Source organism: Plectrocnemia conspersa, unplaced genomic scaffold, assembly GCF_051122295.1.
Source record: "Plectrocnemia conspersa isolate PC_06_02 unplaced genomic scaffold, ASM5112229v1 ptg000012l, whole genome shotgun sequence".
Lineage (NCBI taxonomy): Eukaryota > Metazoa > Arthropoda > Insecta > Trichoptera > Polycentropodidae > Plectrocnemia > Plectrocnemia conspersa.
Window position 1 is genome coordinate 3,257,966 of NW_028277176.1, and position 13,339 is coordinate 3,271,304.

The 13,339-nt window shown below is 29.3% G+C and overlaps 1 protein-coding gene across 1 annotated transcript in view; it reads right to left on the bottom strand.

Annotated features, from left to right (window-relative positions):
- Nucleotides 1-13,339, bottom strand: part of LOC148227969 (agrin-like) — a 497,006-nt gene that overhangs the window by 455,916 nt on the left and 27,751 nt on the right. The window lies entirely within an intron of this gene.

Consider the following 13,339-nt stretch of genomic DNA (forward strand, 5'->3'; position numbering starts at 1 on the left):
CCAGCGGTAGTAGTAGGGCGGCCGAGTTGCGGGGGCCCCACTTTGTCGGCTGTAAATCAAACCGGTAATTCAACCCCTTCTGAGCGGTGGTTATAAATTTTGATAAGATCGATCCTTGCACGGCGTCGCATATCGAACGGTTTCACATAAATTTCGATCGTACGCGAGAGATAGCGTTAACACTTTGTTATTGTGCCACGATTTTATTGTTATCAAAATATAATTTATAGTGCGATGTACGCTCGTAAAGGTGCCGTTCCTTTTTGCGACCCGAGTGATACGCGTTAAAGTCGTCAATGGTAGGAGTGTTTTTTTTATGGGCGCAGTTCAAGAATCAATTATAATAAAAGTCGATTTCGAAGAATACTGCTTTGTAGGGTTAAAGAAAGATTTATAAACGTTTAACTTTGGGCGTTTGAGTGTTACACGATTTTATATATATATATTTTTATTACTACTCGAATATTATTCTTTTTAAATTTCAACCAATTTGTAATCGATAGAAAAAATATGTATATATAAAAATATTTATTAAGACTTATTTATATATATAAAAAATGTTTTTCGAGAAAGACAAACAGTAAGGATTTTGCGACAAACACTTCACATATTTAGTACTTTCTTTTCATTATTTTAGAGTTTTTTGATTTAGTCTGTCAATTGCTACGACCTTATTTTTTCTACTTCTTAAGATATTCTGATTACGTGAATATTAGGAATCTTTTATTTAAAATAATCTAACATTTGTTGAATAACATTATGTTTGTCTCTGGTGTCGATCTTCCTAATATTATGTTTGCTCTGTTAAGAATTGCAGTTCTTTTAAATTAAATAAAGAAAATAAAAATTACTATTTGACTAGAGTTTTACGAATGTTTGTCTTGTTTACCCCTAAATGTTCACAGTATTTCATTGGATGATAAATAAATAAGACCTATCTTCGCTTTTTATCCTTGTAACACAAAATTAACAGAAAATCCCTAACAAAAAAATCCCTACACCGTGTCCAGAAAATTAATTCGCCATAAATTCCGACGCCCGACGCGGGAATAAAGGGACCCCCCGGACAATAATTCGACGTAATCTCGTCCCGATGTGACGGAAACACATAAACAAGACTTTACGGTCGTAAGGCATTATTCAATCTCGCCGATCTCACCCCGCGGAGGACGTAGGTGGGTGAGAAGCAGAAGAAGAAGAATACGCAGAATAAGAAGCGGAGAAAGAAAGAAAAAAGAAGCAGCCCGTATCTGGGCGAGATCGGAATTTATGGTTCGCCACACGCGAGTCCCATTACCACTACTACCCGTGGCCGCGTCCCACAGTTTGAGAGTGTTAAATCAACGTCTCCAGCGTCGCCTTCCCGTGGGCGTTTTGTCGGATAGAGGCCGCACTATGATCGTTACCATTCTGACCCATATTCTCTCCTTGCGCACCTTACTCACTCGGTGAATAATTGCGACCATTTGTTACGCTAAACGTTTGTATCGCCTCGGAAGCGTGTCTGGAATTGTAAACACGCAAAAAGTATACGCAATCTATTAGCGTTTGTCGCCAATCGTTCTTTATTGTGTGGTTAAAGAAAGAAAATGGAGTGAAACTTAAACTTAAACAATAGCAACAAATAAAAAGACAGATTGAATGTTTATAAAAATATCATATCTTTTTTTTCTAAAAATAAATTTGCCTGTTCCACTGATGTCTTTAACCAAAACAATGACAAAATCTCTCGATGCGGGAATTCAAGTGGACGTATATACAGATTTTTAGAAGGCCTTGGACAAGGTTTGTCATGGGTTATTAATAAAAAAATTATCAAACCTCGGTTGCTCAGATAACTAAACTCGGTTTTTCTCGAGCAGTTTGTAGCCTATGGCGGTCGATTTCCTTTCTCAGAAGTAAAAAATCTACGTCAAAAGTAATAAAATCGTGCCGTCGCCGTCGCAGTGGGAACGCTTGGTAATCTAGCGTTCATACTACGACTTTTATACGAATATTAAAAAATAATGGATGAATATATAAACCAAATTTTGACCAATAGGACAGCGCAAAAAACAATTATCCCTTCTCAGAAGTCAAAAATTCACGCCAAAAGCAATAAAATCGTGTCGGCGACGTCGCAGTGGGAACGCTCGGTAACGAGCGTTCCCACTGCGACGTCGCCGACACGATTTTATTGCTTTTGACGTGAATTTTTGCCTTCTGAGAAGTGATAATTGTTTTTGCACTCTCCTATTGACCAAAATTCGATTTGAATATACTTTGATCAGCCCTATTATATTAGAAGTTCATAGTAATGTCTGTAACGATAGCTATCATCATTTCAAAACATAGTGTAATATCGAAGTGCAGACTAACTATGAAGCAATATGTAATATGCAATGTCTGTCTGTACTTATTTTTTCGCTTATTTTCCCCTAAAAATTAATTTTGCTAGGTTTGTTTTTTGGACTTGAAATAGATAAAGATCTAATACTATATTTACTTTTAGAACTTTCATTAGATTAGGTTTGGGTTTGAACAGAAAATGAACGTTTCGCAACTGTCAAATTAAGCTACATATACATTTTAGAGCAGCATTTCAGTAAAAATATGTTTTTGCTAGTAGAAATATATATCTACTGATGAAAATGTTTTTGGACTTAACTAGTGAAAATATATCTTCACCAAAAAATACACATTCACTGTAACATTTATACATCAGATGTAATTAAATAATAATACGTAGGTAAATATACATGTTACAACATATACAAAAATTGAAATCATATAATTGTACTAGCACCTGCTTGGTACATTATATTTTCACTGATATAAATATAAATCTTCTGGTGAAAATGTATTCCGATATGATTTATTTAAATGATTTTAAAAATATTTTCGGGATTGGTTCGAGGCTGTTTTTTTTTTAGATTTTTTCAGAATTTTTCACATGAATCTGAATGTATCATTAATTTATTTTGCTGCATTAAATTTAGTTGTCAAATTACTAATAATACAATCCATAAAAAAATAAATTTATATAATTCAGTTAGTGCTGTTGTTAATTTTTCGTTATTTCTTTGCTTCTTCATTAGATATTCGATCTGAATTTTCAGATACACTATATTTGCTTTGAATATTTTTTCTCATGTCTAATATTTTTTAAGTGTTTAAAAAGCAATCAAGATAAAAATAATTTGCAAACAATTTTTGACACAAACGGAGCCGCTTAAAAAAACTACAATCTGTTCCTTTGAATAATAATGTTTATTGTGATTGTACTGCATAGAAAGTGAGTGATTTTGAGGGCAATGTTCCGCTTCTTTTATTTCTTGTATAATATGTATAAAAAAGAGCTAAAGGAACGTATGCATATACATCAGTACATACATCTCAAACAACTGTAATTTAATTTAGATTCATTATTTGAGGTCGGTTTTCACTTTTTTTATACATTTATTCTTGCTATGATTTTTTCCAAAGGCACTGGGAATTTGTCCCCTCCCTTCCCTCTTTCCGCAGGCCTGATTTTTTCCGTAACTTTGGTTATGTTTCAACTAGAAAATTAAATCATTTCAGTATTAATAGAAGTATTACTAACATTTTCAGGAAAATATTATGAAATTTTTATAAAAACAAAAAACCGAATTACCTTAAAACACATTTGTGTTTTTTTTTATTTATCGCTGTATTTTTATTGAAGTCTTTATTGTTTTTAAAAAAATATAATTTTATTTAAAATCTAATTTATAACAGCTGATATATCAACTAATAGCCAAAAAAACAACTGTAGACGTTCCTAATGTCCGGTAATATTTTTTTATCTCTTTTGAATCAATAAAAATAATATTTAAGCCTGTCTAAGTTAATTTATTACGGTAATAATAAGCATGCAGTAGGTTTAAAGTTTACTGAAATATGAAAAATTTACACTTTACACTAACTTATTATTATTTTTTTATTTTTTATATACAATCTGTCTATTCACAAACAATTAGAAAATATTTTTTATAATGAAATTAGCATGTAAATAAAACATCTAATTGGTTGCTTCTCAAAATTTATTATTACAAAATCTAATTTATTTTATATAATACTAATATTAATACTTATTTCAAGTGCTAATAATGATAAATTAGTATAAAAACGTTACACTTATGCTATAATGTTTTTTAAATTAAAATTAATATTTGCAATACTGTTATTGTGTATGAACATGTATTCAATATTAAAACCTAATTTTCCATAACTTAACGAATATATTCCAGCTGATATAAGATAACAATAGATTTTTTCAAAATACAAACTGAATTTTTTAAAGATTTTCATATACGCTTTTGTATATACCCATATAGCTCTTTATGTACGGATAAATATTAGATAAAGCAATTAAGTCCTTAAGGGTACTTCTTAGTACTTATCATAAATAATTTTATGTACCAATTTTCCGGAACCCCTTATACGTTGTTCTTCGCGTTGTGAAGCATTAACTTTTATAAGTTGATTTTATTTATTTATTTTGAAGGAAATTATTTGATAATGGTATTTAGAAATAAGTAAAACGTATCAATATAAAAATATATACTTTGCCTACGAAAGTTTAAATGGTATAAAAGCAGCACGACATCCTTCTTTCAAACCGCAGTTTCGAAAGTGAAAGTAGGCGTAATTATAGCCAACCTTCATTAAAAAGGCAACATAAGAAAAAATATTGGTTTCTAGTAAATAACTAAGCAATTAGTTCTACAAATATTAGAGTCATATATTTTAATAATATGTATGTTTTATCATCTGTATAACAAAAATTTTACCCCCGTATTTTTTTTATATTTATTCAGTTATTATCAGAAGCAATTAAATTAAGATACGCTCGCTTTACACAAGTTTAATTGAGTATAACCGTTATAATGATACACAAATTTTCAGAGAGCTATTAGCGAATGAAACATTAGTAGCAACAATTCACTTTGAATCGGCAATTCAGATTCAGGTCCTTCTGCTAAGATTCCTATTAATGGTGATTTATAGGCAAATTGCCCTCATCGGTCGACCTTTATTGCGCTTTCTGGGTCACCAGAACAGTTTGCTTAAACCACGGAGAGCAATCAGCGGGATTGCATGATACATAATTGATCAGTTTTGAATGTTTTTTCTCATACGTAAATTAAAAAAATAAATATTCTACTCGGGACAATAATCTGGTTTCAGCGTGGGACTGAATCGACATTTTTCCTCTTCCACGGGTACCCTCGTATAATTGATAACTATATGTTTGCCATCAAATAATATCCTGCCCACGCTGTTTTTTTCTCTGGGATTTAGTGCGCGTTCAAATCTGAGTTTACTAACTCGAAAAGGAGATAAATAACCGTATTAACGCAGTCGTTACGATTGCGGTTAGATTGACACATTTTGTGACTATATTTGGTTAGTGGTTTTACATTTTTTCAACATTAACCCATAGAGTGAATTTATTTATGAATGTTTTCGAGATGTTGGTAATTCGATTCCTATGTATAAAAAATATCTTCATTTTATATAATAATATGTTATTTGAATCAGAACTGTTCTTTATGGCCCATTAATAAATGACATTATTAACGTATTCCAAATACAAAAAGTATAAAACACTTAAAGCTCTCATTTATATATTAAAAAAATACTACAAAAGATTTATGATAGCACAGTTTTTCTGGCACTAATATTGTTTTAGTTTAATTAAAATACCACATATTGAACGCACAAAAGTGGATTAAATCGTCCTATTTATACGTATAAGATAATCTGTAGATAGTCGATCCTATCACTGACTACAAACATGCTTGCCCGTCAGTATGGGAATCATCGATTAGTGTGCAAGCCATTAAGCCGATTGAGCGGTGATAAAAGGGATCAAACTGACGGACAGGCACCGTGACTGATTGATTACATCAGTCACGGCACATCTAATTAGGTTCCGAATCAAAACAAATCAACCCAACAACGTATGGAAGTCTTAAAAGTCTCCGTCTGTGGAATGTATCAATCAATCGGCGCCCTTAATTAACGCGCCTGTCAAAAGTGGCGGAGCATGGTGGCCCAAAGGAGCCGGCTCATTAGCTTCTATGGTGCCTGGGGCCAAGAAGTCAAATACGCGAAGGCTACTCAGGTGGCTAAATCTGCTCACCTGATTGTGGTCGGTCACCTGAAGTGGGTGTTGAGATCGAAAGGTTAACACATTAGTGCCTGTGTAGATAATAATGCCCAGATACATAGTTTGTAAATATTTGCACCGAGATAATCTATCATATTAAGATGACACTTGAAAATTAAATTTCGACGTGTGATATATAGAAAATTTTGAATTTTAAAGGGTTCACTTGAATATCTTAAACATTGTATAAAATTCATTTGGATAATTTTATTTACAGACTCAAAAGTCTCAAGAAAATATTAGTTATCAAAAATAGGCTATCCAAATCAAATTAAGTTCGGAAATCGATTGTCCAGGTATGACCCAACAAATCCAGACTACTAGAATATGCGATTTTTTTATTATCATACTTGAATCTTGAAATATTTTTTATTTCAGTTAATGCAGTGCTTCTGAAATTGAACAAGTTGCTAAACTGAATACAATTAATTTTGTAGTATCTATAATATAATCAAAAAAGGCGTAAAGTCCCGTACTATTTTTTGTATATGCTCTATATTCACTTTTTTCTAAGAGATTTTATATAACATGTTTGCATAAACTAACTTGATTTAAATCAATAAATTAATTTAAATTGAGTCTCAATCGGTGAATTTAAAAAATATAGGATCGTTTGACTAATATGATAGATATTTTAAAATATTGGTTTTATATGGTATTTGAACCTAGAACCCAGACCCAGCGTTAATATAATTTAATTTATATTATAGGCAAGATAAAAATATATGGACTTACAATAATAATCATGGCAAAGATTCTATATATTATTTTTATATTTTAAATTAAAGTTTAAAATCAATTTTCTTAGCAATAAATTTTTAATTAACTTTAATAATACCACAATAGGTTTTTCTGCTCAGTGAAAATTACTACTGAACAATAAAGTCGTAAAAATCATAGAATAATATTAGCTCAAGTTATTGTTATTTTTTTTATAAAATATTAAATAGTAGTGCTTACTATATATTATATAAATAATATAGATATAAAGAAAGGGTCTAATGAAATAGGTTAACATAAAAACTAAAAATAGCATTTAATTATATCTACCTTTAAAAGACTTTTTTACTTTGCTAAGATTTTAATTAACTTTTATAAGCTATATGTAAAAGCTAAAGAAAAAAATTTAAATATACAATATTATCTAACTTATGCATAATTATTATTAGCGTACAAAAGTTTTGAATGGAAATTAAAAAACGTCAAATATTAAACTAAATTATATATTTTATATTTGTTTTAATGTTATTTTTTTGCAATTGCATGTGTAAAGGTATCTAACGACTTTCTGAATAAATATAGAAAATTTTTCGTACATTGAAAATTACTTTTAGTTAAACAATAAGAAGCAATAAACAATTATTTCTTAGTTAAGCAAAAATTTACATTTATATTATGTTCATTCTATTAAGAAATTGATAGTTTGTTTTATATCTTAATTAAATCCTAAATCCTAAAAATTTCTTGGATTTATTAAATAGAGTGCACTTTTCGATATTCGGAATTACAAATAGTATTAAAAATCAAAAGTATTTTTTTATTCTTAACTATTCAGAGTAATGATAAAGCTTATCACTGCGCATTTAAATGCATTTTTTTATTTTACTCAATAATATTCTTAGCCCAATATTTTTATTAAATTGGTTAAATACCATTAGTATAAAAAAATCATTTTGGTATCCATTACATGTTTTATTTATAAAATATAAAAAAAGGGAGACAGATTTAGTGATTTTTACTTATCAGCCGAAATTTTTGACTGTATTTATTTTATTTTAATTTGTTTTTATGGAATGCAAAACATTATCAAAAAGTCTTCCAAAATGTAATATAATATTAATTATACAAAAAGAAAACGTAGCTGATAAATATTTTATTCTTCAGAAATTAAATTCAAAACTAATGCAAGTTTTAAGCTCTAGTCATATTTATAAATAAAAAAAGTAAAAAAATATAAAATAAAACATATTTAACACTTTGAGGAGTATCGCCGTACATGTACGGCGGTCAATATTTTACTGTTTTGAGGTATTTAACAGCAGCTTACAAATATAAATGTTTAATAATAAAACTAGTCGTTTAAAAACTGTTCATATATAATCCCACTAAAACATATTAGGCAAATTTAAATATTATTTTAGTGTCATATACATATATATACATACATGAAACAGTTTATACTTTTAACTTATTTTGTAGTTTTTAAATTGTTTTTACAGCTTAACAATAAGCTATTTAGTGGGCATAGCCCTAGGGGTGGTTGACCTCGCGGCCAATGAGTGAATCTAAATGGACTTTTTTATTAAGTTATATTTACATGTGACCAACGGACGATTACAGCGTGACGTTTCTCGCGATTGCGGTGAAGGTGGTGCAAGTGGTGATGCCGGTAGATGATTCTCAATGTTCTTGTGGCTACGTACGGCGAGTGTCAGGTGTGACTCTTCGAACGGCTGGTAGTTCCAGGAATAATCTTCTGGTCTGTCGGTGAGGGCACGTGGCTGCTTGCTCCGGATGGCTGCTGGTAGATCGTCTAAGTCGCTGGCAGTCTGCTCGTCTCTGCCCGTCTCTTATCTCAGGCCGTTCTTTAGGGGTTGCACGATTGCTGTCCAATCGCTGCAGTCGCTTCGTAGAACTCGAGAAATCGGATGTTGCATTTTCAAAAGCGAGTTTTTTTTTATTGTCCAGACTTTAGAATTCTTTGGAAAGGGTTCGCAATATGGTGATTAATTGCGTCCGTACCGTTTTGTCACAAAAGGGTTTCTCTTAACGACTCGTGTTGTGTGGTCAAAAGAAATCCCTCTTGTGCCATGATATTTGTCTCATTGTTAATTAATGAACGTTTTTGGTCACGATCATCAACAATAAGACAATTATACTTGTATATCTGGACCTATTTGTGTGGTCGCCACAGCTATATTAACATAAGTAACTTTATATGTAATATAAAAAAGTTATTTATTATTTTATTTTAAATATAATATTTTATGCTGTCAAACAAAAAACAACGACGACGATAGATGGAACGCATCTTTTTTTATACAAGAAAAAGCTCCTTGTAGGTCAAGGTAACGTTTAATTTATCAATTGAAACATGGTTGTATGATAAATATATATTTTGATTTCAATGTTTATATCAATTGTAGTTTTTATTATTATTATACCTCTTTCGCGTTGAGGAAACATTTTACCTTTCTCACATATTTGACATGGGAAGAAATGTTTGCCAATAGCACGCACGCATTAACCTCGTTAATTTCACCAGCGCATATTTGTAGATTAAATGTTTGCCATCACCATTTTTATCGTGTGCCCTAAGGTTTTATTCGGATCATTATTATTTCTGGCACGTTTAATCCGGGAAGACACGTACATAGGTGTATGTATGTTGATCTAAGTGTTGAGCGGTGTCAACATATCAAAATCTTGAAATAACACGACGACGAAAGCAAGGAATTGGATCTCCGTATGTGTGATGAGTTACGGCGTCAGCTCAAATATTTGAGCTTGATAGTACTAGAATACGTGTAATCCTGAAGTGGATTCGAGGGATAAAAATCGAGACGAAAATAGATTAAATATCAGGTTTAATTCGGATTTTGGTGATCGATTTAGCTTAGCATAAAGTAGTACTTCAACCAGAAAAGTAAGAGGATGTGATGTAATTTAATACTATATAAAAGCATTTTTTTTAAGCGTTTTATGTTTGATACTAATAATATTCTGTCATCTGACAATTTTTTCTTTGAATAGCAAATAAAAAAGCATTACTTTAAATATTTATAGAAAGCAATCTTTCACAATCTATAAATTTATATTCAGCAACATGTTTTTTAATTAAATATTATATTCGAACAACAATAGTATTACATAGATTTAATTTGCGTTTTGTTTCTTATTGAACAATAAAGATAATAATATAGGGTATTGTGGGAGGTCTCTTTTATGTATGCTAGATATATCGATATGTTCATTGAAAAGTTAACTTTGGTTCATGCCGACTCGAGCTAATTTGGCATAATGCGGTATTGAAATTAAACATAATGTTACTTTATATATTGGCAAAATATGATTTATTGATTTTTTTGTATATATTATATGTTATTATCAAGCCTCTGCGGGAGCAAGGACAGGTGTTTTTCTTTGTTTTGTAATATTAAAAGAGAAAAACGTGCAGCAACGTTTTTTAATTAAAAATGCAGAAATAATTATAAATTAAAATTAAAATGTCGCAAGAATGTTCTTATAAATATAATACATAAATAACAACCCAACATAAAATACCAAAAGCTGTACTCTGAATCCCTATTTTCGCTTTAAATTGAATTTTACTTTTTTGAGTCTAGTTTTATTTGAGTGTTAAATGCGATTTGGTACGCTCTGTCACATTCGCTTTAAGCCGCTGGCTATATTTTACTTTGGAATGGCAATTAATCTCATATATTTTTATTTTAAATACTAAAAGCCTCGTTTTATGTATTTATAATATATTTGTGGATGTATATCTATGTTTAGTTTGATAGAAGCTATATTTTTTATAAGTAATATAGTCTAAAGATTTAAAGTAAATCACAGGCAAACTTTTTTAAAAGACGTGCGTATCCAAATTCAATATTTTGTTGTTCTTTGAGTTGTCTGAAAACCAGAAATTATTTGAGTAATATCTCATAAGTATTATATTGCTATTTATGCCTTGCCAAAATTGGCAATGCTTTGCAGTCTAATAAAAAAATTATAATATAATATTTCCTATTATTTTATTACCAGTCTATGTCAAACTTTTTTTATTACAATAAATTATTTTGCTTATCGAGTCTTGAATTTCTTCATTGTTAAATTATTATGAAATTAATAATGTAAAAAATAGTTTGTTTCTCATAATGCATTGTTCAGTTTTCTCATGTTTCAAGCCATTGATCCATCTTTGAATGTATTCAGTATCTTAACTTATTTTGAAATCAAATCGTTTCTTTTATACAAATACTTGTTTTGTGATAGTCGATTAAAATTCTGTCAATCTTATAACCGTGAAAATCTGTTTTATTAGTAAAAGTATAGGAATATAAAGAATTCGTTTAAAGTTAATTTATTCATTATTTTGTGAATTTTTATTTATCTAAAAGAATCATAAGATTTTTTAATACGTACACACGTTTGGTTGCAATAAAAGTGTAAATAAAACAATGAATGCTTATTATCAGTGAAGTTATATTTTGACTGACGTTTCAGTGAAATCATATCCGAATACATTTTTTACCGATAGATATAACTTATAAATGCATTCGCTTTAAATAAAAATTAATAAAAACATATTCAGAGCAACCAACGTCATAACACAAAAATAATTAATGGACTGCTTTTAAATTTCATTTTTAAAATACGTGCGAAAAAAGTAATTTAAAGATATATTAATTATTGAATTTAAATCTTACACCTGATATTTATTTTTTAATTTAAAAATATTGTATCAAATAAAATACCGCAAAAAATGAATTTTAAATCTTGGAGATTCAGGACGACTGATTGATTGGAGCAGATCAGTTGATCAAAGTGAAGACGGCTGATTTTCTTAAATGGTAAGCTCTTGTCTGTGTTTATTTTCTCTTTGATTTGCTTGAATGCGAGCTAAGGCCTAACTTATACAGTTGTAATTAAATTTGACTATAAGTCGATACTATTTCACTGTGATAAGTTATACATTTTATTTAATTTGTAAAATTCACGCATTTATAATTAATATAATAGTAGATCTATATCAAAAAAAAAAACAGCTAATACAACTGCATGGTAACCACAGAACAAAGAATTTAACAGCAATGGTTAAACAAAACATTAAATTTACAGCATTAAATTTGAATGCAATTCCTTTTTAATATACAATATATCAAATTAATATTTGTATATACATATTTAAAAAGTTATTAAAAAAAATCATTGTTTGTGGCGTTTTCAGTACCCCAAAAAAGGTAGTTTTTTTTTAAGAAAGAAATGATTTTATTTCTATATAGTCTTACATATTTTCTAGATATTGTATACCAAAAAATGAGATCAATTCAGGATACAATAATAATATATTACAACGAATTTGAAAAAAGAGTGTACAAACCAACATTCTTTAAAGCTTGAACATGATTGAGCAATCTTTCAAAAAATACAATACAAATACATGTTACATCTCAAGTAATATAATTTAATTTATATTTATGCAAAATAAACAACATTTATATTGCTATATAAATATTTTTTAAATACATATGATATCACTTTCACATTTATATTTATTGGTTAGATTTCTTAAATTATATTTTAAAATAATTTTTCTGTAATTTTTCGCTTATGTTTCCTAGCATTTAAAATTTTATTAAAAAAAAATTTTTCCCTTACTGGAAAAGATGTGCATAGAATAAAAATGTTTGGATCCTGTTTTAAGAGAAAGCTAAGACTAACCAATAGTCATAATATATAGTGACAATAAACCCAAAGCTAGAATGGCTTATACTATAAATAGCATTTATTTATTGTGATATTACCGTCTTCAAAGTATTATAAATTACCTGAAAGTAACTCCCACATTTTGCCTTATATTGTATACAAAAGTAACGGAAATAATTAGTTGCATTCAGCAGTTATTGCATTTCACAATATAATTTTCGAATTAAACAATTATTGTATATTAATATACAGCTTATATAATAACAACAGCTACGCCAACGCTGTGTTAAAAATTACGCTGCTTTAATGCAAATTTGGCAACGTAAATTATTGCATAGCACAGTTTCGTTTATTAAATATTTATTATAATCAGCGCGCTTTGCATTAAACGATCATAACCGCAGTTTTCCACATGTATAAAATTGCACAATAAAATTTTATCGTGTATATTATATTGTAATAAAGATTCTATCGCGGTCGTAAACGATTCGCACCGAAGATGGCATTTTTGTCACGCTGAGAAAACGACCTAGAGATGAAAATATTGTAGTAATGACTTTAAAATATTACATATGTCAAAATTAACATTTAAGAATAGCTTCAGTCTATTTAACCATTATTGTTAAATCATAAGTACATGTACATGTTTGAAATATTATTTTTATAAGCAATTATAGAGCCAAATTATATCTAACTCTAGGGTCGCTTCTAATCCATTGAATAAATAACCAT